Genomic DNA, 25,264 nt, shown 5'->3' on the forward strand with positions numbered 1-25,264 from the left:
AGACACAGACTTGAAAACTGAACGCTAACTTGGTGAGTATTAACCCTTCCAGGTCTTCTGATGGAAGAACAGCCACGGTAAGGGAATATTTATGTCTTCATTTTGGGTTTCTGTCGACTCCAAGATAGGAGTCAGTATGCTAAATGGGAGCGCCGCCTCCCTATTATAGCCTAGTGAACGCAAAATGTAACGTTAAAAATAATTGTAACATAGCGATTGTATTTAGAAGAAGTTTATCTTGCCATACATATGTAAAACATGCATATTTAGTCAAAGTTTATGATGTGTATTCCTTGTTATCTGCCGGAGCTATTTTATTTCTCCTGACATTGCAGTAGCATTTTTTGAACGATGCATAATTGTAAACAGAGATTTATGGATATATATTGCATATTATTGAGAAAAAAAATGAATGTACTGTGTAACATGTTATATTACTGTCATCTGATGAAGATTTCAAAAGGTTAGTGAAATGATTTGTCTTTTAATCCTGCGTTTGATGATTGCATATTTTTTCCTACTTGGCTATGCTAATGAGGTATGTCTGCAGTGGTGGTTGGACATAAATATGTGCTATGTTTTCGCCGTAAAACATTTTAGAAATCTGACTTGCTGGGTAGATAAACAACTTGTTTATCTTTCATTTGAGCTATTTTTCTTGTTAATGTGTGGAGGTTAAATATTTTTAGGATTATTTCTTGCGTTCCATGCGGCACCTTCCAGCTGAACGTGGGGGGGAAAGTTCCCAGGTGGGTCTCAAGATCCCTGTAATGAGAGAAGTGCTACACTTGGTGGAGAGAAATTGTAAGACAGAAATAGTTGCTTTATACGTGCTGTACATACGGCATGACACGTCACGATGTAACGCAGGGTCCGTTTTTTTCAATTTTTCTCCAATACTATAGAGCCATTACCATGTCAATCAACGCTTGAATAGAAACGTAGTTCACACCCCCGATGTTGAAGTCAACACAGTTGCTACAGTCCCATTAGTTTTCTTTGTAGCCTCGTTTGAATGTTGCGGTTGTGCACATTTGTACGGAATGGGGTGAGTTTAAGTTAGCTAGCTAGCACACTTTTGTATGCAAGTCAATGAGAACAAGATGTAGTTTTTGGCATATTTCTTTCCCCATTATAGATGTTTTGGCTCTTAAATAATTGTATGTTTACAAACGAGGGCTCATGAAGTGTATTTAAATATGTACAGATGAACCACGCTAATGATATGTATTTTAGAAGGCTACTTTTGATAAAATTTCAATCTAATGGACGCATGCTAGTTGTCAACCACTTAGTGATAGGCGATAGAATTTCATTTTTTAGCTTCTATTATTTTTAGCTGTTCATTGGTTTTTGTTTGAAAACGTGTGAATGTGTTTGCTTTTGGGATGAATGTAAACACATTGTCACACTCTAATCAGTTTCACCTGTCCTCGTTATTGTCTCCACTGCCTCCAGGTGTCTCTTCTTTTCCCCAGTGCATTAATCCCTGTGTTTCCTGTCTCTCTGTGCCAGTTGCATGTTTCCAAGTTAACCAGCGTTTTTCCCGTTCTCCTGCTTTTTGCATTCTCCTTTTCTAGTCCTCCCAGTTTTGACCCTTGCCTGTTTCTGGACTATACCCGCCTGCTTGACCATTCTGCCCGCCTTGACCACGAGCCTGTTTGACACTCTGTACCTCCTGGACTCTGATCTGGTTTTGACCTTTTTGCCTGTCCACGACCATTCCCTTGCCTACCCCATTGGATTAATAAACATTGTAAGACTCAAATCATCGGCCTCCTGTGTCTGCATTTGGGTCTCGCCTTGTGCATTGATACAGATACTTTTCTACAAAGAGATGATATTGAAATAGGACTGTCAGAGTTAACTTTTTGTAATATTTATTTTATTGTGATTAGTCTCATTGTCTGTAAGCATTTCAAAATACACTGAAAACATCCAAAATACATAATCTATATAACTAAAAACAAGAATGTGATTATCACGTACTGACCTTTATTTTCTTTGTTTTGTCATTATTTAGTATGGTTGGGGTGGGCAGTCTATGTTTGTTTTTCTATGATTTGGGTATTTCTATGTTTCGGCCTAGTATGGTTCTCAGAGGCAGGTGTCATTAGTTGTCTCTGATTGAGAATCATACTTAGATAGCCTGGGTTTCACTGTGTGTTTGTGGGTGATTGTTCCTGTCTCTGTGTTTTGCACCACAGATAGGACTGTTTGGGGTTTTCACCTTTCTTGTTTTTGTATCCAGTTGTTCATGTGTACATTTACGTATTAAAAGAACCATGGACACTTACCACGCCGCATATTGGTCCTCTGATCCTTTTCGCCTCTCCTCTTCGGAAGAAGAAGAGGAGGAAATCCCTTACAGTGATGTCAAAACAAGTTGACATTTGAGGTTAAAGGAAGTGTGATTTATAAATTTTTCTTGATTTTGCTAACCGTTACTTTGGACAAAAACAAGACATCAATTATTGTATTATCAATTACTAATTATTATTATAAATGATCAATTATTAATCATCATTCTTGTAATGCTTTTTATGTAAAAAGCCTTAAATTACTGCTCAATTTGATCAAATTCAGAATTTGTGATTTAATCGCAGCAAATCCTGCTATTATCTCAAATACATTTTAAATGTTTGACAGTCATTAATCTGAGATTGAGAGAAATTAATAGTAGATATACATTGAGAAACTCAGTGTTGGCCTCCCTGGTCTAATGGTGAAGACATTGGCTTCTCCCCTGGGAGACCTGGGTTCTACTCTGGCTGGTTTCAAAAACGTGAAATTTAGAATATCACGTGAAATGTTTGGAAACCTCATGTGAAAAATCTATGTAAACCTTCATGTGTCTGACTCATTTGAATTTCATACGTGTCAGACAACCACGTCTGACTTGTGATTTTTTTTTTGTCCATAAATGTTTGTTTCTACTATTTTTTTTTCTTACGTGTTTTTCTGTGATTTTTTTTTTTTTCATGTTTCATTTTTTGTTGTTAGGGAAGTAGCCACTTCTCGCTCTCCTCGCCTGGCTATTTTAACAGCTCTCCACAGCTAACCCACAATCATATTCACTGACCAGTCCAGCCCTCTCCTCAACCATAATCATTATGTAGGATATTGATAGTCAACACATGATTATGTACTGAATATATATTATATTGTCCCCACATGTAGCCACTCAATCTGGAAAACAGTAAGCAAGTAGTCATGGGTAACTACTGTACAAGTCTGTTTTGATAATGACCGAGGTAGAGATGAAGTCCCGGCTCACTGACCTACAACTGCCCTGGTGTAGATTACTGGTTTATTCTTTATTTTTAAGCTTAATTTACTTAACTGCGTTCCACAATACCCACAATAACCCCTTCATGCTCAGAATGAAAATGATTCTGTGGATCTATCTTGGAATGTCTGTATATGTTCAATATCATGGCTGAGGACACTAACTGCACAAGACATTAAAGAAAAAGTTTTACAACCCCTTTTTACAGGGTGTCTTCGAATTCTGTTAACCCCCGCATCTTTTAATCAGAATTATGAAAAAAGTTGTGGCTATCAGACACTTTCCTCTTTTCTGAAAAGTGTGTCTTGTTGATTTGTGCAGCTCTGAGAAGATTTGATGAGATAGAGATGCTCTGAAAAAGCTCACCTCTCCTGCTGGGCCTGTTTCTTAACCACAACAACAAGGTGATGGTACAGTGAGACCTGATAACAAACACTATAACCTTTAGAGATCTCTATATTAACCCAGACTCACATCCTGTCTCCCCAATCACATAAGATCATTCTCTTTACTGAGAACCAAGAAAATACCTCATGAGAGTTGAAAGAGTGGATGGGTATTATTATAACAATGTGGGGAATACTAAATAAAGTAAGAAAATAAATGTTTCATGATCATCGAAGTGTTGAAGTCACATACAGTTTAAAAGAAGCAGTTGACCTCATTCATAAGATACAGACAGCATACTCCCCTTGTCTGAAGATGGGAGTTATCTTGGTCTGTCAATCACAATATTATGGGAGGGGCATGCTCCTTGGTCCCCATTGCCTGTGGTTCAGTAATAGGGCATACTTATGAAAATACCATGTTTGTCACATTGTATATCTAAATACTGTACATTAACTCATGTCCATAGATTAAAATAACTCCAGCCTGGTATATATGTATTCTCTCAACCCTATGCAATGACAGGGTTAAGTTGATACAAGTGCTCCCCTCCCTCCCTCCCATCCTTATCCTGCCTCTGTCTCTCCCTCCCTCCTGCAGCTGCCCACCCAACCCCTCCTCCGGCTACAGGGTGGGTAGGATGTATGTTGAGAGAGGAGCTCTGTGAAAGTGTGTAGGAGAGGCTAAGAAAAACATTCCGGCCTGGCAGGAATATCATTAGAGAGGAGGAGTGGAGGAATGGAGGGAGGGGGAGAACCAGGAAGAGAGGGAGAGTGCCAGGGCTGGGGGATGGATGGGTGCGGGGTGAGGCAGGTGAGGATGTGGATGCAGGGGGGTGAGGTAATAACTTGGGGAGAGAGTGTGTGTGGTGAGATCACATTCCTCTCCCTGTCTTGTCATGCCATTGATTTTGGGCCTGGCTGGGAGAGGGAGGGAGGGAGGGAGAGAGAGCTGCCGGTGTGAACCAGTCCGACCACGCCAGGGGTGTAGCCTTGGCATTGCCTCAATGAGAACTGTTTCGTCTCTATCCTACCCCTCCCTCTCTCCTCTCTTTCTCTACCCCCCTTCTCGCTACTCCCCCCTTTTGCGCTCGCTCTCTGTCTCTCACAAACTCTTTCTCCACCTCTCATTTTTTTACAAGTGTTACATTGGTTTCCTAGCCAGACTTTGCTCATGGTGGTGGATAAGGGCCTGTTTAGCATGTTCTATGGAGACTATGGTACATGGGACAATGTCTATGGCACATACCAGTACATATTGTTGTGAATTGTACTGCTTTCACCCCTACTCCAATAGCAACAAAAATATTGTCAACTTCAGATAGACAACTCCATACATTTCTGAATAAAACAAAGTAAAAATAAGTGTACATTGTGTGATCTCCAGAATAGTGAACCTGAACCTGACCTGAACTGTATGTACACACCCATACTGTAATGCTCTCTTCCTTGACATAACACTTGTCATACTGTAACTATTAACCACATTTGTGTGAATTAAAGTTGCCCCAGTGGTGGCAGGTTGTCTGACTATGATAAGAACATAGACGCAGAGCTTCACAGGTAATTTATTTTATTTTCTCTTAACTAGGCAAGTCAGTTAAGAACAAATTCTTAATTTCAATGACAGCCTAGGAATAGTGGGTTAACTGGCTGTTCAGGGGCAGAACAACAGATTTGTACCTTGTCAGCTCGGGGGTTTGAACTTGCAACCTTCCGGTTACTAGTCCAATGCTCTAACCACTAGGCTACCCTGCCGCCCTTAAGTGGCAGGTTGATTAAATACACTATGCTGTCAGTCTCAGGTGAGTGCAGGAGTCAGATGATGCCAGGTGAGGCCAGGGTCACGGTGGGAGAGGACCGTTGGCAGATATGGGAGAGAAGCCTTGGGTGTGTCTCTCAACAAGACAACATCCTTACCCTCACCCACCCTTATTTTATACCCTACCATCACCCTACCGCTCACCTACCTACCCTTACCTTATACACTACACTCACCCTACCCCTATGCACTCCCTACCCCTCAAAGACTGGGCTAAATGAGAAAGAGAGCATTTTAATAGTCCATTCTCTGTGCAGTTGTTGTATTTTGTTTGTGATCAGTAATTGAAAAGCCAACAGAAATTAGACAGGAGTTTGAGACCTTGCTTCGGGGTTTTATGTTAATCAGTGTAGTGGAGTAGGACCACTGGTAATTGCATTGTTCTAAATGACTGTGATGAGAGGGACTCATTACATTTTCAATTATGTTTCACACTTAAATTACTGAATTTTGGAAATGTATTCGTAGAAGTTACAACAAGCAACAATTTGCATAATAAACAGATTATAATGCAGAGCAAACCTGTGCCCAGATTCACAAAACCTTGAACTCTTCCTTAACTGCCATTTTTTCCTTAACTATAGACTTTAGAAGAAAGTTAACCAAAGTTGCGATTCCTCAAAAAGGTTATTGGAAATGTTCTTGTGCTATTTTTTTATGTTTTTGCTTAAGCAAACATTTAAGAAGAAATTAGATTCTTGAAAATAAAGTTATTGAAAATGTTCTTAATTCCAAGATAGCTAAACCCTTGTCTTTAACTTCATCTGAAAGTTTCAGTACTGATTATTTTAAACTCAAGAACATGTTTTATAACAGTCATCTCAGTAGGAAATATGCTAGCATGAATGCCATTGATTGCTAGACTGTGAGACATAAGCTAGGTTTCCTTCCAATTGGCAAAATATTTTCACGTGAATATTCAAAGCACTGCATAAAGAAAATATGCAAATATTTCCCCCAGTGGTGGGTATCCACCAAACGGACTTGACGTAGTGCACACAAAATGTACTTTTCTGCTTACGTTTTCATGTACCGAAAAAAAATCTAAAGTTCAATGTGTTTCCATCACATTTTCAACTCTACCGACTCTGTGTTAAATAGTAAATGTGCCTTCTCTGGTCTTGGCACGTGTACTCTAGCCAACAGCTTGTAGATACAGTGCGAGTAGGCTAGTCTATTATGGATAAGAGCAAGATTATTTCTGTTTGTCATACGGAAGTTAAGCACCAACCATCAGGTCACCAGAATAAGGTCCCTGATATTTATTGGAAGGAGCATCAAGCTCATCATCCTGCACTTTCACCACCCTGTGCAGTTCATCATAATTTATTTTATATGTAGTACTGCATGGTTTCCTGAGTCGTAGTAGGAGGACACTCACCATATAATCGCATGTCTCCAAGTTTACTTTGATATGATGGTTATTTCCACCACCATTTCTCGCATAATACATTTTACATACACAAAAAGATCCCACCATGTCCAACAAACAAATGATCTGTTGGCATTTATAAAATTGTACCGAAACTTCCTGTTTCCCATCACAGCTGATTTTTTTTTGTATACGGTATGGCTCGCATAAAAACTGTGGATGGAAACGTGGTTACAGGTGTAATTTCACAAATTAATCAAAAGACACATTCCTGGGCAAATTTACAAAATGAATCAAATGAAGCAAAGATTTCTCACGTACCATTGTATTATTTATTCACTTGTAATACTGTGTAAAATTAAATGCAATTTTGGGAGATCTTAAAACACATCACTTCATTCCATAAAGTCTAAGGCCGTCCTCAGTTGACCCAAGGAATAACTGCCAAAATAAAGATAACACCAACGTCTTAAAGTCCCAGTGCAGTCAAAAACGTGATTTTCTTGTGTTTTATAAACAGTGTACAGTATTTCCACACAATAAGGTTAGACTAATACTGTGAAAATGTGAGAATACTGATAATGCCCTTTTTCTCCCCAATTTTGTAATATCCAATTGCAATCTTGCCTCTTCGCTGGAACACGGGAGCGGCAACAGTCGAGTTATGCATCCTCTCAAACATGACCGTGCTTCTTAACACCTGCCGGCTTAACCCGGAAGCCAGCTGCACCAATGTGTCAGAGGAAACACTGTTCAACTCACGATGGAAGTCAACCTGCAGGCACCCGGCCCGCCACAAGGAGTCTCTAGAGCGGATTGAGCCAAGTAAAGCCCTGGGCCAATTGTGCACCGCCCAATGCGACTCCCGGTCGAGGCCAAACCGCTCCGCCAATAAGTTCGTTTTCAGTTTTGTCCTCCCCACTAAGGCCAGGCTCAGACTCATTCTTGCTTGAGAAATGTCTCTTTGCTAAGAAGCTTGTGTCTTTTTTACAATTTTAAATAAAAACAATCACAGTAAGGTCTTAATTGATACTCAGAAATGATTTGATATTGAGATAAAAACAGCTGCATTGGACCTTTTAACAGGGCGTTGGTCACCACGAATTGCCAGAACAGCTTAAATACACCTTGCATCGATTCTACAAGTGTCTGGAACTCTATTGAGGGAAGCGACACCAGACTTCCACGAGAAATTCCATAATTTGGTGTTTTGTTGATGGTGGTGGAAAACGATATTTCAGGCGCTGTTCCAGAATCTCCCATGAGTGGCCTGCCGAGTGGTGCAGCAGTCTAAGGCACTGCATCGCAGTGCTAGAGGCGGTACTACAGATCCGGGTTTGATCCCGTGCTGTGTCGCCATGAGACGGCGTACAATTGGCCCAGCATCGTCCTGGTTAGGGGAGGGTTTGGCGGGCTAGGATGTCCTTGTCCAATCACACTCTGGGGTCCGGGTGCATGCACTTCGATCACCAGCTGTACTGTGTTTCCTCCGACACATTGGTGTGTCTGGCTTCCAGCAGTGTGTCAAGAAGCAGTGAGGCTTGGCGGGGTTGTGTTTCGGAGGACCTTTACCTCTCCTGAGTCCGTACAGGAGTTGCAGCGATAGGACATGACTGTAACTACCAATTGGATATCAGAAAAAGAGGTAAAAATATATAAAAATAATATTACTATCTCCATGAGTGATTAATTTGGTTGAGATCTGCTGACTGAAACACACACACACACACCCTTTAAACCCCCTATACACTTTTGAGAACCTTAATTAACTCAGGAACTACACCTGTGTGTAATCACCTGCTTTCAATATACTTTCTATCCCTCATTTACTCAAATGTTTCCTTTATTTTGGCAGTTACCTGTTTGTATACAATAGGTCTATAGTTGGCATTGACATCACTGATCACACATTATTATATTCTCATTATGTTTCTATAGAGCCTTCACAATGACGTGTGTGTTCTTACGTGCTACCAGGCAGGTACCAACCCACACCCAACACACACACACACACTCACACACACACTCTCAGATAGCCCACCACACCACAGCACACACCTTGACCCAACACACTGAGGTAGATAGTCCACTTATCTCATTGTCTGTTCTTTACTTTTGTAATTATATAGCTTATTACCTGGTGACAAAGGTATTGTCTTGAGGCCTTGCCATCTCTGTTAAGAGGTTAATGCCCCAGCCCCAGCATCAATTCCAACAGCCAAACCCAAGCTCAGTCCTAGTTCTAGACCCAGTTCAAGATGATACTGTAAAAGCCCAAGTCACAGTCCCAGTTCCATAGCCCAAATCCCAAACCAAAAACCAGTTATAGCCCCAGCCCCAGCCCAAGCCCCATGCAGGTAATGTGTGAGCCCTAGCCAAGGAGCAGGTTAGTTACCAAGTTTTGCCTGTGAGTGTGTCACTCCCCTCAGCACAGCACAGGTGGACATGTGGGGTATGCTGCCAAATACTTTTGGTTTAGAGGGAGGGAGGGGTGTTGGTTGTTGGGTGGGTGTGCACTTTTGTTTTGTCTTTTATGTAACAGTTTGGTGGTAAGGTTAATTTTCCTCTCCCTGCCGAAGCTGACACACCTTCAGTGCAAATTTGAGCTCTTCTGTCGTCTCTTACTCACTCTCTCTCTCTATATATATCTCTCTCTCACTTTTGCATGCCTGCCACAGAGGACAGGACTCTGCTTCCTGACAGACAGGGACCGAGAGTAGAGTGAGAAGAAGAAACTGAAATACAAAACACCTGTCTTTGTTAAAAGGTCAGTAACTCTATTTCTGTTTTTTTCTTCTCATTTCAGTCTTGTGTTTTTTTAAAATTAGTTCTCACAGACTCATTAGTCAAGATTTCTAGTGGAGAGATTGTAGGGCTATTCAATATTCATATGTCATGCATGGTATACCCTCAGGGTTAGTTACATACTGTACATTATAGAGTCTGCACTGCATACAGACTCATCTACTATGTGCTTTGCCTCAGTATCAAGTCACTAATCCTTTCCTACACACTGACAGAGTGAGTGCATTTCAATCAGTTCAAAATGTTTCCAAAGTGTGACTTTCTAGTAAAAGGAGAGGCTGGGAGAGACTTGAACAACTTTGCTAAAAAAGTCTCACTGTATTTAGGAAGCCATTCAAATGATGAGGACTTTTTGAATAGATTGCAATGCACTAAATCTGGCACTGTGTGTGTTATTTATGTAATGACTTAATAATTACACAATTAAATCATGCACATGAATGTCTTTTTGTGTAACATAATAACCTGGCATGACATTTTCTTATTGTCGTTACACTTCCCCAAGAGCATCAGCAATGTAATACTTGAATGGTTTTAAGAATATGTAACACACTGCGTTAAGACAATGACAGGATACCAATTTGGAAATATTTATTCAAAATGTTATTTCAGGAAAACATTCTATACAGTTGGAGTTTTGTGTCCATGACATAAAATGAACAGATTTTATATAAAAGAAAACTCTCATTGCCCAGAAACAGATAGAATCCAACCTGCTCACAATTGTCAAGGCCAGAGATATCTATATATGGTTATATAAGGTGTGAATCAAAAGTGGACCATCACACTCTCCCAAAAGCAGTGAGTGGGTGGGTGGGTGCTTGCGTGCAGTCTTTTGTTATGGCATACTGGATACTTTTACACTGGCTTGTTCACAAACATTTTGGGAATAGCCTCCCTCCCTCTATTTGCACAGCTATAGTGTGGTGTGTGGGAATGCAACAGGCAGTACAACACAATGCCCAGGCATTCAGTATATAGACTCTAGAGTGAGTGTGGTGCCAACATCACACATGGTAATGGCACTGCCTCTTTCTCTCATACTCCCCTGGTGCTGTGACTCAAAATCACAATATTTTTACTATCATGTCAAGTCTCTTCATGTTCAGTCGGTTAGTGTTTACTGCAGGACTAGACATTAATCCTTGTCCTCTTGCCCGTGGCAAGTAAAAAACTATCACGCAGAAAATCACAATGCCACACAATTAGGCTTCTCCGATCAGAATTGGATCAGAATTGGATCAGAATTGGATCAAAGTGTCCTCCGGATGCAATGTTTTTGTCACTATCCTCCCAATCTCTGCACAGCATATCAGAGTATAATTATTGTAGGCCTGCATTGACAGGCACAAGCGATCTTTCAATCATTCAGTCGCAAGATGCGTTATTGGATCAAAGCGAGACGCATTTGCACATTTGTTGATAACAATTTCTAGGACGTTGTTTGCCCAGTTATATAAAATGTTTGGTCAGCAATGAAAATCATGGAAAAGTAATGTACTCATGTATAACCGCAAATGGCCAACACTCAGTTGATACAGGTGCACAGTTGATGAAACCAATGCTGCACACTCCAGTTGTAAAACCGTCTTTCAAGCACTCAAAATTGGCTAGGATACTCATCTATTCAATAGTTACAAAGTTAAAACATATTCTTAAAGTAGCCTAATTTACAAGTAACACTTATGCTGTCATAACCTTACAAATAGATAAACATATTAGTTAGCTACTTCATCCACCTTAGCCATTTGTTCCCTGGTTTATTGAATGAGGGAATTATTTCATAAAGACAATAAAAAGTATTTGGTTGTAATTATAATGTTGCAGAGCAACCAACACTCATTCAGGAGATTCCAGGAGAGCTACTGGGTGTGCAAGCTTTTGCTCCAGACCTGCTCAAACACACCAAAAAAAATCAGCTGCACAACAGGACCTTGAAAAGCTGACTCTGCTGTGTTTGAGCAGAGTTGTATAACGAGCCTGCACACCCAGTAGCTCTCCAGATTAAGGTTTGACAGAGCACACTGTTTTTTTTTTACAGTAGCCTATCAGTGCAGTATTTTACTTTATAGGGGGTTAAGTGCCTTACTCAAGGTCAGAATGTCAGGAGATACAATATATGGGATCAGAGACCAGCAGCCTTCCATAGTCAATACCAGTGATAATAATGAAGGTTATTTTGTGACACAATTTTCAGTCACCTTTTTTACCCTTTTTATAAATTTTTGGACAAGTGACTTTAGCTTTCGGACAAGTAAACAATCTGTCCTACTTGTCTAAAGGACAAGTGGCTGAAGCAGTTTGTGTCAAGCCCTGTACTGTAAATGGCACATACAGTGGGACAAAAAAGTATTAAGTCAGCCACCAATTGTGCAAGTTCTCCCACTTACAAAGATGAGAGAGGCCTGTAATTTTCATCATAGGTACACCTCAACTACGACAGACAAAATGAGGGGAAAAAATCCAGAAAATCACATTGTACGATTTTTAATGAATTTATTTGCAAATTATGGTGGAAAATAAGTATTTGGTCACCTACAAACAAGCAAGATTTCTGGCTCTCACAGACCTGTAACTTCTTCTTTAAGAGGCTCCTCTGTCCTCCACTCGTTACCTGTATTAATGGCACCTGTTTGAACTTGTTATCAGTATAAAAGACACCTGTCCACAACCTCAAACAGTCACACTCCAAACTCCACTATGGCCAAGACCAAAGAGCAGTCAAAGGACACCAGAAACAAAATTGTAGACCTGCACCAGGTTGGGAAGACTGAATCTGCAATAGGTAAGCAGCTTGGTTTGAAGAAATCAACTGTGGGAGCAATTATTAGGAAATGGAAGACATACAAGACCACTGATAATCTCCCTCGATCTGGGGCTCCACGTAAGATCTCACCCCGTGGGGTCAAAATGATCACAAGACAGGTGAGCAAAAATCCCAGAACCACATGGGGGGACCTAATGACCTGCAGAGAGCTGGGACCAAAATAACAAAGCCTACCATCAGTAACACACTACGCCGCCAGGGACTCAAATCCTGCAGTGCCAGGTGTGTCCCCCTGCTTAAGCCAGTACATGTCCAGGCCCGTCTGAAGTTTGCTAGAGAGCATTTGGATGATCCAGAAGAAGATTGGGAGAATGTCATATGGTCAGATGAAACCAAAATATAACTTTTTGGTAAAAACTCAACTCGTCGTGTTTGGAGGACAAAGAATGCTGAGTTGCATCCAAAGAACACCATACCTACTGTGAAGCATGGGGGTGGAAACATCATGCTTTGGGGCTGTTTTTCTGCAAAGGGACCAGGACGACTGATCCGTGTAAAGGAAAGAATGAATGGGGCCATGTATCGTGAGATTTTGAGTGAAAACCTCCTTCCATCAGCAAGGGCATTGAAGATGAAACGTGGCTGGGTCTTTCAGCATGACAATGATCCCAAACACACTGCCCGGGCAACGAAGGAGTGGCTTCGTAAGAAGCATTTCAAGGTCCTGGAGTGGCCTAGCCAGTCTCCAGATCTCAACTCAGATCTCAGATCTCAGATCTCCCCATAGAAAATCTTTGCGTCCTCCCGGGTGGCGCAGTGGTTAAGGGCACTGTACTGCAGCGCCAGCTGTGCCATCAGAGACTCTGGGTTCGCTCCCAGGCTCTGTTGTAACTGACCGGGAGGTCCGTGGGGCGATGCACAATTGGCCTAGCATCGTCCGGGTTAGGGAGGGCTTGGCCGGTAGGGATGTCCTTGTCTCATCACGCACCAGTGACTCCTGTGGCGGGCCGGGGGCAGTGTGCGCTAACCAAGGTTGCCAGGTGCACGGTGTTTCCTCCAACACATTGGTGCGGCTGGCTTCCGGGTCGGATTCGCGCTGTGTTAAAAAGCAGTGCGGCTTGGTTGGGTTGTGGATCGGAGGATGCATGACTCTCAACCTTCGTCTCTCCCGAGCCTGTACGGGAGTTGCAGCAATGAGACAAGATTGTAGCTACTAAAACAATTGGATACCACAAAAATTGGGGAGAAAAAGTTTTTTTTTTTTTTTTTAATCTATAGAAAATCTTTGGAGGGAGTTGAAAGTCCGTGTTGCCCAGCAACAGCCCCAAAACATCACTGCTCTAGAGGAGATATGCATGAAGGAATGGGCCAAAATACCAGCAACAGTGTGTGAAAACCTTGTGAAGACTTACAGAAAACGTTTGACCTCGGTCATTGCCAACAAAGGGTATATAACAAAGTATTGAGATAAACTTTTGTTATTGACCAAATACTTATTTTCCACCATAATTTGCAAATAAATTCATTAAAAATCCTACAATGTGATTTTCTGATTTTTTTTCTGATTTTGTCTGTCATAGTTTTTAATTTTTTTGTCTGTCATATGATGAAAATTACAGGCCTCTCTCATCTTTTTTAAGTGGGAGAACTTGCACAATTGGTGGCTGACTAAATACTTTTTTGCCCCACTGGAATAGTTGCATGGTAGAATAAGAGTAATGCAGTATGGGAAGAGAGACGGGCTCCCGTAGGCCTACCACTGTCCCATCTCTGCACTGTGTGAGTGTGTGATAGTGAGCGTATGTGTGAGTACCATCCTCCTCCTCCACCATAGTGTGGACACAGGTTGTGTGTGTGTGTGTGTGTGTGTGTGTGTGTGTGTGTGTGTGTGTGTGTGTGTGTGTAAACAGCCATCGCAGAGCAGCTTTAATAGAGGGTGGGAGGAGGCTTGTAAGAGGGTATCGTGGGTGGGAGGCCTGATCCGTGCCAAAAAAGCAAGTTTGGGGGATTTGTGTACTTTGTGTTACTCACGAACAAACGCCTTTCTTAAACCTTCAGGTATGCACTCACACACCCAGAGGTCTCTCCTTCTTTCTTTCTCTTTCCCTTCCCCCTCTCTCTCTCTCGCTCTCTCTCTACTAATCAATAACTTGAGATTGTCCTCAACTAACCCTGTCTTTTCCCCAATGATAAATGCATCTAAGATTGTACTTGGTAATAGACAACTGTGAACCAAGACTGTCGTTATAGTATGGTAAAAATAATCGTATTGGCTTTAGATCGGCATTGACATATACAGTAAACTACTTATAATAATTTTAACTGCAGTAGAATTTCAAACTCCAAATATATATGACATGACATCTAAAGATCTTCTTAAATGTCTCCTTTATTGTCTTGAAACACAAAGCATTCTGTATCTGACGTGATAGTGATACTGTACGTCCTTGAGAGTTAGTTATGTAGGTGTTTCCTGTGAGGCCAACCGAGCTCATCAAAAATAGTCCTTGTAACCACTGGCAACCCCTTGAGCAGAGCTCACTTTCCACCTCTACTAGCTTTCCTCCCTCCACTAAATTACACAAATACCTTCACAGGCACGACTCAGACGATCAAGCCAAATTAACTCAAAGTGAATTAACAAGACAACAACAGATGTAGAATGTTAAGATTAGAGACATTTATTTATTTCTCTTTTTGTCCAGGGACAGAACAGAAACAGAAATTTAGACCACATTAATTTCGTAATGTCTTTCAAAGATCTGGGTTGAAGAAGTGGGTCCACCCACCTGTGTTATGCGGGTAGGGGATGGCAGTTTAAAGAATACATGAGTGTGTGGGTTAGCATTACTCTGTAGCGTGCTGTACTTCGGATGGCTGCATTGATCCACCCACCCAACCCAGACACACAGCAGCTTGTGTGGTTCATGAAAGCACATTACTGTACATTCCCATGCTCAGAGAGGACATGGTCTGAAGATAGATCCAGTAATGTACAAGACGATCCAGTACAGTACAGTAACTGATAGACCAAAAGCAACTGAAGGCATACTGTATGTGGGAATGCTTGTTTTAGAGTGTGTGTGCGGGGGGGGGGGCACTATGTGCGTATGCTTGTACATGCATGGATGTCTGTGTGTATGTGTGTGTGTAAATCTGTGCAGCTGTGTATTCATATTCTTTTGTCTGTCTGTCTATGTCTTTCTTTCTGTATGTGTGTACCTGTCTCTGTGTGTATGTTCCATAGTTGTGTGTGTGCCTTGGTGTGACAGCCATCTGTCTCCCTTGCCCTGCAGCCTGGCTGCTTTTAATTAGGAGGTGCCAGAGAGCCCCAGGGCAGACAGAGGTTCTCCCTACTCTCCTGTCCCTCCTCTCCTCTCCTCTCCTCTCCTCTCCTCTCCTCTCCTCTCCTCTCCTCTCCTCTCCTCTCCCTCCATGCCTCAGCATTGCCTCCCCCACGTTATCACTAACAGCGCCGGGAGATGTCCTCACACACATACACACACACACATACACGCACCCAAGCTCACAGACACACACAGTGTAAACACACACACACTTCTACATAAATGCTTTTATGCAACTGCGACCACCTGTGAAATAATCCAGCCAAGGTAGTGCCACCTCTTTCTGGCTGGCTATGCTTTATCATGGTTGTGAATAGATGCTGTCTTACAGAATGTCTCTCAAGAGCATGTACAGTCTGTATGTACGCGCCAGTGCCTCCCCTCTGGCAGAAGCCTCCCGTCCAGATTAGGATGTTCAGAAACAGACAAAACAAGAGGAATTCAGAGCAGAAATAGATACATTATGTCAGCAGAAAAAGCTCTGAACCTCAACTCACCCTGAATGGTGGGCTGCTCGGAGGTGAGCTGTATATTGACCTTGTTGAAGTGTGTGTGTGTCTGTGTGCAAGTTTGTCTGTGTGCTGTCCTTGGAGATGTTTTTTAATAAGGAGGTCTGCCTGGCTGGTGGAAGATGAGAGTGGGTCTATCTACAATGGGCATAATATCTGGCAGAGCTGAAATGTGGGGGTACCTCCACTGCCTCGGCAGCTGCCTGCAGCTTCTTTCCCACAGCAACCTTGTCCTTCAGACAACAAGAGGCATAGGGTGAAGAGTGGGGGTTGTGGCAGGTGGGTGGATTGGACGGGGAATGGTAAAATGACTAGACTCTGGGTTAGTCTACTCTTACCCACAAAACAGCACAAACCCCTACAAGTCAGCAGAAACATACAGTTGTTGAATTACCTTATTGGTCTAAAGGCCTTATCTCCCTTGAAATCAGTTAAAGTTGTTGATGATCGAGATCGAGAAAGCTCTGTTTGCCTAACTAACTTTAGACTGTGCCTTTCTGCCAGCCCCTCCTCATGGGTAAGAGATATGGAGCGATGAGTGATGAGTTCTCTGGTTGAGCTGTCATGCTGTGAACTCAGCGGGTGGCAGCAAACAGGTACACCAGTGCCCAACACTTACTCAGACCCAGTCTCCTGCCTCCTGCTCCTGAGCTGAGTGAGAACAGACTGCACAACGAACCCTGTAAGACAAGTCAAACTGAGATAGACCAGTAGTTAATAACCCCTTACAGCATGGGAACTGTCTAGTGATAGAATTGCAGAGAAGTTGACATTTGATAACATTATGTATGTAATATGGAAATCCAACACTGATGGTACAATGTTCAGTCTTTCCAGGATTCCGCATTTCTTTGATTGTAAATTGTCTTTTGCGAAATTGACAATTCCCCTCATATTATGCTGGGGCTTGCAAATTTCACCAATCCCTGCACTATTTCTGCATAAAACAGTCAAATCATCGCAATATTATATTATAATGATCCATCACCGCAGTACAAAAAGAGGACTTACAATTTCAACCAATCACTGCACATTTACCCAATAATATGGTTCAATCAAGTCACATATACACAACATTTTTCCCCCTTCAGTGCATTTTTGCAATTTTTTACACATCTGTAAAATATTCAAGTTCTCAGATTTTAAATTAATAGATTTTAGATGTGTATTAAAATGGGGTTTGCCACGAAACACTATACACTGAGTGTACAAAACATTAAGAATACTTTCTCTTTCCATGACTGACCAGGTGAATCCAAGTGAAAGCTATGATCCCTTATTGATGTCACTTGTTAAATCCACTCCAATCAGTGTAGATGAAGGTTAAAAGAAGGATTTTTAAGCCTTGAGACTATTGAGACATGGATTATGTACAGCATGTCTGCCATTCAGAGGGTGAATGGACAATACAAATATTTAAATGCCTTTGAACGGGCTATGGTAGTAGGTGCCAGGCTCACCAGTTGGTGTCAAGAACTGCAACGCTGCTGTTTTTTTTTACGCTCAACAGTTTCCCATGTGTAACAAGAATGGTCCATCACTCAAAGGACATCCAGCCAACTTGACATAACTGAGTCCATGAATTGAGGCTGTTCTGAGGGCCTCGAAGCGTAGAAAGGTGTTCTTAACGTGGAAATTACCGCGTTTTAACTACTTTGCAGATATGAAACAAACAGACAATCATAATATCAGTCAAAATTACAAAAACAGATGAATGTAACTAAGGCTAGGAATGTAAATGCAATCAAATTTGCAAGGGCAAGGATCACAAGTCAGTCATAATGTGGCTAATATGCTAGCATATCTATTTATTTAGCAAGCTTAAAACACGTAGCCTAACGATAGTTATTTAGCTGCTAGGAGGAATCATGTCATGTCAATGGAGGAGTTGGTGAGTGAATTACTTTTCTCCCTCATATAGATTATCGGTGGCTATGCACTGCTAGAGATGCAGGTGTCATTTGGTTAGCTAGCGAGAACTTGAACATCTGCTATCCAGTTAACATATCGCCAATTCACTCTGACTATGTGTGCAAAGCAAAGGGTGGCTACTTTGAAAAATCTCAAATATATTTTGATTTTGTTTAATGCTTTTTTGGTTACTACATGATACCATATGTGTTATTTCATAGTATTGATGTCTTCACTATTATCCTACAATGCCGAAAATAATAAAAAATAAAGAAAAACCCTTGAATGAGTAGGTGTGTCTAAACCTTTGACTTGTACTGTATATTGATGTCACAGATGATTCCTTTGAATAGTTCTTTATTATAAAAGGTATTATTTGTCACATTTGTCTGTGTAAAACCTTGCAGTGCTACTTTTTTATCTGAGAGTGAGGCGTATATACACTACAGTTCAAACGTCTGGGGTGACTTAGAAATGTCCTTGTTTTTGAAAGAAAAGCAATTTTTTTGTCCATTAAAATAACATAAAATTGATCAGAAATACAGTGTAGACATGTTGTAAATGACTATTGTAGCTGGAAACAGCTGATATTTTATGGAATATTTACATAGGCGTACATTATCAGCAACCATCACTCCTGTCTCCACCCCCCTCCAGGTGTCGCCCATTTTCTCCATAATCCCCTGTGTATATATACTTGTGTTCTCTGTTTGTCTGTTGCCAGTTCGTCTTGTTTGTCAAGCTTACCGGTGTTTGTCCTGTCAGCTCCTGGTTTTTCCCAGCCTCTCTTTTTCTTACCCTCTAGCCCTCTTCAGCCCTCCAAGATAGCCTACCTCATCACGCTGATATCCGGGAGGGCTCTCACCTGGGCCACCGCCGTGTGGGAACAACAGCCGGCCATATGCGCTAGTCTGGAGGGGTTTGTGGGAGAAGTGAGGAAGGTCTTTGAAGCCCCGTTCTCTGGGCGTGAGGCCGCCCGAAAGCTAATCCAGCATCGGCAGGACTCCCTCAGTGTAGCTGTGGCGGTGGATTTTCGCAAGTTGACAGCGGAGAGTGCCTGGAATCAAGAGGCGCTGTTCGATATGTTCCTGCACAGCGCCTAATAGGAGGTCAAGGACCAGCTTGCAGTCCGGGAGTTACCTACGTAGCTCGATTCCCTCATCACTTTGGCCATCCGTATCGATGGGAGATTACGGGAATGACGGAGGGAGAGGAAATTGGATTTCGCTCGCACACCCAGGGATCCCATCTTGCCTCGGAGTCAACGCAGAAGCTCCCGACGGTCTAATTGCCGAGAGGATCCGAGGCTTCCAGACCTCCCCCGAGGGCTGCCGAAGACTGCCGAGACACCGCTTCCTGAGCCTATGCCACTAGGCAGAGCTGAGCTGTCGCCAGCGGAATGGCAATACAGGATCGTCATGAAGAGTTGTCTGTATTGCGGGACTCTTGGTCATTTCATGTCCTCTTGTCCTAGAAGCCAGGCTCACCGGTAGGATCAAGGAATCTGGTGGGCCATATGGAGAACGTTCCTGCATCCCCTGCTCGCACCCCTTTTCATGCCATTCTGCTGTGGAGAGACCAGTCCAAATCTCTCCGGTTTCTCATTGAATCTGGTCCTGACGAGAGTTTGTTGGATGCCACCCTGGCATCCGAGCTGAACATCCACACTCACCCACTACACCATTCCCATCCACCTACGGGTGTCAGGGAACCAGAGCGAGGCTATCCAGTGCCTGCCCATCAAGTCCCCTCTGATTCCCATGGTATTGGGAGTCTCCTGGCTCCAACGACACAATTCCCTCATTAACTGGTTTATTGGTGCCATTATGGGATGGAGCCCGTTCTGCCACGCCCATTGAATGAAGTCAGCACAACCTGACCCGGGATGTATTCCTGGGAGCTCGGAAGGTGCCCGTGACCTCTCCGCCATTCCCGCGGAGCACCAGAACCTCCGGGGGGTGTTCAGCAAGGCCCGGGCCATGTCACTTCCACTACACCGACCCTATGACTGCGGGATTTACATTCTCCCTAGCTCCACGCTGCCCCGGGTACGTCTGTACTCTCTATCGGGACTGGAGACCAAGGCTATGGACACCTACATTGGGGACTCCCTAGCTGCTGGATTTATCCATCCCTCTTCCTCTCCCGCCGGCTTCTTCTTCATGGAGAAAAAGCCCGTGCATTGACTACCGGAGACTCAGCGACATTACGGTTAAGAACCGTTACCTGCTACAACTCATCTCCTCGGCCTTTGAGCCGCTTCAGGGGGCCACTGTGTTTCCCAAGCTGGATCTACGGAATGCCTACCACCTGATGTGGATACGAGAGGGGGACGAGTGGAAGACTGCCTTCAACACAGGCAGTGGCCACTACGAGTATCTGGTCATGCCCTTTGGCCTCACCATGCCCCTGCTATGTTACAAGCTCTGGTGAAGGATGTTCTCCGTGACATGTTGAACCAGTTCGTCAGCTGTTTGTGAAGGCGGTGAAGAAAGCGTTGAAGGAATGGAGGCACTGGCTGGAGAGGGCAGAACATCCGTTCATCGTGTGGACTGACCACAAGAACCTGGAGTATTTCTGCACTGCCAAGCGCCTCAACTCAAGGCAAGCCAGATGGGCCCTGCTGTTCACATGGTTCAACTTCTCCCTCTCGTACCGGCCGGGATCCAAGAATGTCAAGCCAGATGCCCTGTCCCACTGTTATAGCCCCACATCTACTACCCCTGAACCCAAGAACATCCTTCACACCTCATGCCTTGCGACAGCACTCAGCTGGGGGATAGGGAAGCAGGTCCATTAGGTGCAGCATTGATAACCGCATGTTCATTACTGACACCGACCGCTCCGACGTCCTGGAGTGGGCCCACTCCTCCAGGCTGGTCTGCCACTAGGACACCCGTCAGACCCTGGCCTTTGTTCGACAACGCTTTTGGTGGCCTACCATAGTCTCGGATTTGTCCTCATTCGACGCCGCTTGCTCAGTTTGTGCACAGAACAAGACTCCTCAGCAAGCTCCGGCTGGTCTTCTCCAACCTCTGCCTGTCCCCCACCATACCTGGTCCCACATCTCCCTGGACTTTGTCACGGGTCTTCCCCCATCTGATGGCAACACTGCCATCTTGACCATGGTGGATTGGTTCTCCAAAGCTGCCCACTTCATTCCTCTCCCCAAACTACCCTCTGCCAAGGAGACGGCCCACCTCAAGGTCTTCCGGATTCATGGACTGCCCATAGACCCTCATTGGGTCATCAGCTCTCCTCAAGAACACCTCCAGGTATTGATGACAAGCAGATCGCCATCGGACCCCGGCTTCCCGGTATCGTCTCGGGCAGAAGGTAAGGCTGTCCACCCGGGATCTGCGCCTCCGGGAGTAGTCTCGTAAACTGTCCCTTCGGTTCATCGGCCCTTTCCCCGTCCCCAAGGTCATTAGCCCCTCTGCTGGCCTTCTAGGCAGAGTTGAAAAGAAAAATAAATATCTCAGACTGGCCAATAAAAACAAAAGATCAAGAAAAAGAACACAGACACTGCACAGAGGAACTCTGTCTGGAAGGCCAGCATCCCGGAGTTGCCTCTTCACTGTTGACATTGAGACTGGTGTTTTGCGAGTACTATTTAATGAAGCTGCCAGTTGACGACTTGTGAGGCATCTGTTTCTCAAACTAGACACTCTAATGTACTTGTCCCCTTCCTCAGTTGTGCACCGGGGCCTCCCATTCCTCTTTCTATTCTGGTTCAAGCCAGTTTGTGCTGTTCTGTGAAGGGAGTAGTACACAGCGTTGTACGCGATCTTCACTTTCTTGGCAATTTCTCGCATGGAATAGCCTTCATTTCTCAGAACAAGAATAGACTGACAAGTTTCAGAAGAAACTACTTTGTTTCTGGACATTCTGGCCTGTAATCGAACCCACAAATGTTGATGCTCCAGATACTCAACTAGTCTAAAGAAGGCCAGTTTTATTAGAAAAGGGTTTTCTAATGATCAATTAGCCTTCTAAAATGCTAACACAACGTGCCATTGGAACACAGGAGTGATGGTTGCGGATAATGGGCCTCTGTACGCCTATGTAGATTTTCCATTCAAAATCTGCCATTTCCCGCTACAATAGTCATTTACAACATTAACCATGTCTACACTGTATTTCTGATCAATTTGATGTTGTTTTAATGGACATAAAATGTGCTTTTCTTTCAAGTGATCCCAAACTTTGAACGGTAGTGTATACAAATGGTTTGCATTATTTGTTGCAAACTGAAATTAAACCATCAAGTGATTCAAAACTGCTTTGAAACAAAAGTATACACCTCACACATGGTTATGGGCTTAAAAAGAAGGAGACACCTGTACCATTTCAGGCATAGAGTTGAAATCTATTGCATCCCAATATTACACTTTCTACCACATCACAGAACACTGAAATCTAACAATACTGTCTGACATAGAAACACCGTATTTTCATCGTAATTTTTTTTAAAAATTAATATTGAAATTATGAAAAATATTATTAACATTCCACCCATGATGCCAAATAGGGCGCTTTTGGTCATTGACTACAAGAAAGGGTTACGACACAGGGGCCGGCCTGCGTTGATGGAATCAGAAAAGTTTGAGCCTTTTGGGTAAAACACTGGGCTACGTCCTTTACGGAAATAAACCGTTTTAGTGTTAAAGGCCCAATGCAGTCAAAAACTGGATTTTTCTGTGTTTTATATATTTCCACACTATGAGGTTGGAATAATACTGTGAAATTGTTAAAATTAGGATAATGCACTTTTAATGTAAGAGCTGTTTGCAAAGACAGTCTGAAATGTCCGCCTGTTTTGCTGGAATGGAATTTTGGACTTTCCATCATGACAGCACCATACAGTAAATTAGTTAATAGACCAACAAGAAGAGATATTATTTGATATTGAGATAAAAACAGCTGCATTGGACCTTTTAACATTTTTCTAAAGTAAGTGATTATGACAACAATAACTTTAGTTTGAAGTATTGGAATTATTTGTCTTTAAAATCTACAGTTAACATCGGAAGTTTACATACACTTAGGTTGGAGTCATTAAAATTCATTTTTCAACCACTCCACAAATTTCTTGTTGACAAACTATAGTTTTGCCAAGTCGGTTAGGACATCTACTTTGTGCACGAGACAAGTCATTTTTCCAACAATTGTTTACAGACGGATTATTTCATTTATAATTCATTGTATCACAATTCCAGGGGGCCAGAAGTTTACATACACTAAGTTGACTGTGCATTTTAACAGCTTGGAAAATTCCAGAAAATGATGTCATAGCTTTAGAAGATTCTGATAGGCTAATTGACATAATTTGAGTCAATTGGAGGTGTACCTGTGGATGTATTTCAAGGCCTTTCAAGGCCTATTCAGTGCCTCTTTGCTTGACATCATGGTAAAATCAGAAGAAATCAGCCAAGACCTCAGAAAAATAAATTGTAGACCTCCACAGGTCTGGTTCATCCTTAGGAGCAATTTCCAAACGCCTGAAGGTACCACAATCATCTTTACAAACAATAGTACACAAGTGTAAACACCATGGGACCACACAGCCGTCACACCGCTCAGGAAAGAGACGCATTCTGTCTCCTAGAGATGAACGTACTTTGGTGCAAATAGTGCAAATCAATCCCAAACAACAGCAAAGGACCTTGTGAAGATGCTGATATACAAAAGTATATATATATCTACAGTAAAACGAGTCCTATATCGACATAACCTGAAAGGCCGCTCAGCAAGGAAGAAGCCACTGCTCCAAAACCGCCATAATAAAGCCAGACCACGGTTCGCAACTGCACAAGGGGACAAAGATCTTACTTTTTGGAGAAATGTCCTTTGGGCTGATGAATTTTTAAAAATGTTTGGTGGAAAAGGGGGAGGCTTGCAAGCCGAAGAACACCATCCCAACCATGAAGCATGGGGTGGCAACATCATGTTGTGGGGGTGCTTTGCTGCAGGAGGGACTGGTGCACTTCACAAAATAAATGGCTTCATGAGAAAGGAAAGGTATGTGGATATATTGAAGCAACATCTCAAGATATCAATCAGGAAGTTAAAGATTGGTCGCAAATGGGTCTTTCAAATGGGCAATGACCCCAAGCATACTTCCAAAGTTGTGGCATAATGGTTGTACTTCCAAAGTTGTGGCACAAGGAGGCCTACAAACCTGACTCAGTTACACCAGCTCTGTCAGGAGGAATGGGCCAAAATACACCCAACTTATTGTGGGAAACTTGTGAAAGGCTACCCAAAATGTTTGACCCAAGTTAAACAATTTAAAGGCAATGGTACCAAATACGAGTTGAGTGTATGTAAACTTCTGACCCACTGGGAATGTGATGAAAGAAATAAAAGCTTAAACAAATCATTCTCTCTACTATTATGCTTACATTTCACATTCTTTAAATAAAGTGGTGATCCTAACTGACCTAAAACAGGGAATTTTCTAGGATTAAATGTCAAGAATTGTGAAAAACTGAATTTAAATGTATTTGGCTAGGGTGTATGTAAACTTCCGACTTCACCTGTACATACAGCATGATTATTGCACTTATACATTGTGCCTATATACCTATACATTTACAGTATATTACAGTGAACCTGCATAGAGTTTATATGACAACAGCAGACAAAGCATTTAGATAAGGATTGTAGCCAGTGTCTGAGTTTTAGGGATTATTCCCATTTTGCGTTGTCATGGTGATGTGGCCGGTGACACATTGCTTCTTGAAAGTCCAATATCTTAAAAACCTTACTGTTAACATGCAAAACGTTTTGGAATTGAGTGGATTTTCTTCGTAACAAAAGTTAAATAAATACGTTTCCTTTACAGAACTTCTACACATTTTGCCATGACTTATGCCATGTTATTATGTATCTGAGTGAGAGTGATTAACAAAATCAAATGGGGCACTCAGGAGGTCAAGGTGTGCCAGGTCGGTAAGGTCAGGGAGTGATGGCTGCCGGGTCGAAGAGTTCGTGGTGCCGGGTCTGCATGCCGGGTCGGTAATTCTGCCATGATTAGGTTACTACAAGTTTCGA

General features: G+C 42.6%; 1 protein-coding gene across 1 annotated transcript in view; it reads left to right on the top strand.

The window, feature by feature from the left end:
* The first annotated feature begins 9,454 nt into the window (after window positions 1-9,454).
* The window catches only part of LOC115127712 (zinc finger and BTB domain-containing protein 7C-like), a 30,592-nt gene continuing 14,782 nt past the window's right edge, over window positions 9,455-25,264 (top strand). Inside the window, exon 1 of the mRNA XM_029657331.2 lies at window positions 9,455-9,636. The gene's annotated coding sequence lies outside the window, so the exon portion shown is untranslated. The remainder of the gene's footprint in view (window positions 9,637-25,264) is intronic.

Source organism: Oncorhynchus nerka, linkage group LG4, assembly GCF_034236695.1.
Source record: "Oncorhynchus nerka isolate Pitt River linkage group LG4, Oner_Uvic_2.0, whole genome shotgun sequence".
Classification (NCBI taxonomy): Eukaryota; Metazoa; Chordata; class Actinopteri; order Salmoniformes; family Salmonidae; genus Oncorhynchus; species Oncorhynchus nerka.